The 2,435-nt window shown below is 45.5% G+C and overlaps 1 pseudogene; it reads right to left on the bottom strand.

Moving 5' to 3' along the window:
- Window positions 1-683: 683 nt before the first annotated feature.
- LOC138848881 (large ribosomal subunit protein uL10 pseudogene) lies at window positions 684-2,083 on the bottom strand (annotated as a pseudogene).
- Window positions 2,084-2,435: the final 352 nt, after the last annotated feature.

Raw genomic sequence — 2,435 nt, 5'->3', positions numbered from 1 at the left:
CAGTTTATTCTTCCTTTCATGAATCACGCCCTTTGGTGTGGTGTCTAAAACTCATCACTGGGGGGTGAACAGTTGGCCTAGCAATCAGTTCTGTAGATTGGTATACCAGCCCCCCATACCTGCTCCACTCTCAATTCCAGTTTCCTGCTAACACACATTCTCAGAGGTAGCAGATGGCTGGAGCTATTGGATCACTGTGGAATGCGCTGTTGGCTCCCAGCTTCAGTTTGGTCCAGCCCTAACTGTTGCAGGCATCTGGAGAGTAAATCAGCAGAGGAGAGCTCTCTGTCTCTCCGCCTCTCAAATAAACAAATTTTTAAAATAAAATGTCATCACTCAATCCAAAGTCATCTAGACCTTTGCTATCTTCTAGGAGTTTTATAGTTTTGCATTTCACATTTAGGCCTGTAAAATTAATTTTTGTAAAGAGTTTGAGGTTTGTGTGAACATTCATTTTTCTACCTGTGGATGTCCAGTTGCTCCAGCACCATTTGTTGAAAAACTTTACTCCACTGTTTTGCCTTTGCTTCTTTGTCAAAGTCCAGTTGGCCATATTTTTTAAGAGAAGTAAGCCTTTATTTCCTTGTTCTGCAGATAAAGCTGGCTGCGTTGGCTGATTTTTGGTGATTAATCAGAGGCCAAATCCCCTATCCTCACCCAATTCTTCCAACTCTTCCTTGGCCTCAACCTTCAGCAGCAGCAGTAGTGGCAGCAGCCCACAAATGCAGAAGAATCAGCCAGAAGGCCTTGACCTTTTAAACAAGTGGGAAGGTGTACCCAGTCTCCACACAGTCAGGACCCACTTGTACCCACTGATGATAGAATGGGGGACAGATGCAACAGTCGGATAACCAATCTGCAAACACTGGCAATGTTGTGTACACCCTCCAGGAAGTGCCGGTGCAGGGTTTCCTCGGTGATGTCCAGCACTTCAGGGTTGTAGATGCTGCCATTATCAAACACCTGCTGGATGATCAGCTCAAAGGAGAAGATGTTCAACGTGTTCAGCAATGTGGCTTCACTGGCTCCCGCTTTGTCTCCAGTCTATTAGCTGCACATCACTCGGGATTTCAATGGTGCCCATGGAGATTTTAGTGGTGACGCCCAAAGCCTGGCAAAAGAAGGTCTTCTCAGGCCCAAGACCAGTGTTCTCAGCTGACTATGACCTCACAAGGGGCAGTGGCACCAGCACAGGCAGCAGCTGTCACCTTATTGGTCAGCAGCATATCCCTGATCTCAGAGAGGTCCTCCTTGGTGAACACAAAGCAGGAGGCAGGAGCTTCTCCAGGGCTGGATTGTTTTCCAGATGCCCCTGGATGGCCTTGCACATCATGGTGTTCTTGCCTATCAGCGCTACAGCCTTTCCGTAGAGCAACATGTGGATCTGACACATCTGCTTGGAGCCCGCATTGTCTGCTCCCACAATGAAGCATTTTGGATAATTACCCAGAAGCTGGATGATCTGAAGGAAGTAGCTGGACTTTCGGGTCGCCCCGTCTTCTCTGGGCATCACGACAGTGCGTCATGGGTTGCCACGTGGGGTTTGATGATGATGTTACTCTCGTGAGGATGCCTGGCAAGAGAAGGAGTTGACCATATTTGTGTTGGCCTGTTTCTGGGCCTTATCTTCTGTTCCTTTCCTCCGTCCTTGTATTCTTTCACTGTCTTGGTTACCATAGCTTTATACTAATCCTTGAAGTTCTTTAATATTGTGTTGGCTATTCTGGATCTTTTGCCTCCCCATATAAACTTTAGAATAAGTCTCAGAAAATAACTTTATCACATTTTGATTGGGATCAAGTTGGAAAGAACTAACATCTTGGCAATATTAGTCTTTCATCAACATGGAATCTTTCTCCATTTATTTAGTTCTTCTTTGATTTCTTCCATCAGAATTTGTCGTTTTCCTCATATAAGTAATGCACGTATTTTGTTATATTTGTATCTAAGTATTTCATTTTGAGGGTACTAATGTAAAAGGTGCTTTTAAGTTCTCAAATGTTATTGCTGATATATAGCAACTGATTTTTGTATCTGAATCTTGTATTCGGCAACATTTCTGTAATCATTAATTCAGAAAATCTTGTGGTTTCCTTCAGATTTTCTATGTAGATGTCATCTGTGAACAAAAAAAAAAAGTTTCTCCTTTTTTTTTTATTTTTTGATAGGCAGAGTGGACAGTGAGAGAGAGAGAGACAGAGAGAAAGGTCTTCCTTTGCCATTGGTTCACCCTCCAATGGCTGCCGCCGCCGGCCACTCCAATGGCAGGAGCCAGGTACTTATCCTGGTCTCCCATGGGGTGCAGGGCCCAAGGACTTGAGCCATCCTCCACTGTACTCCCTGGCCACAGCAGAGAGCTGGCCTGGAAGAGGGGCAACAGGGACAGAATCCGGCACCCCGACCGGGACTAGAACCTGGTGTGCCGGCGCCACTAG

This window comes from Oryctolagus cuniculus, chromosome 3 (genome assembly GCF_964237555.1).
Source record: "Oryctolagus cuniculus chromosome 3, mOryCun1.1, whole genome shotgun sequence".
NCBI lineage: Eukaryota > Metazoa > Chordata > Mammalia > Lagomorpha > Leporidae > Oryctolagus > Oryctolagus cuniculus.
This window is presented reverse-complemented; position numbering and strand designations above follow the sequence as displayed.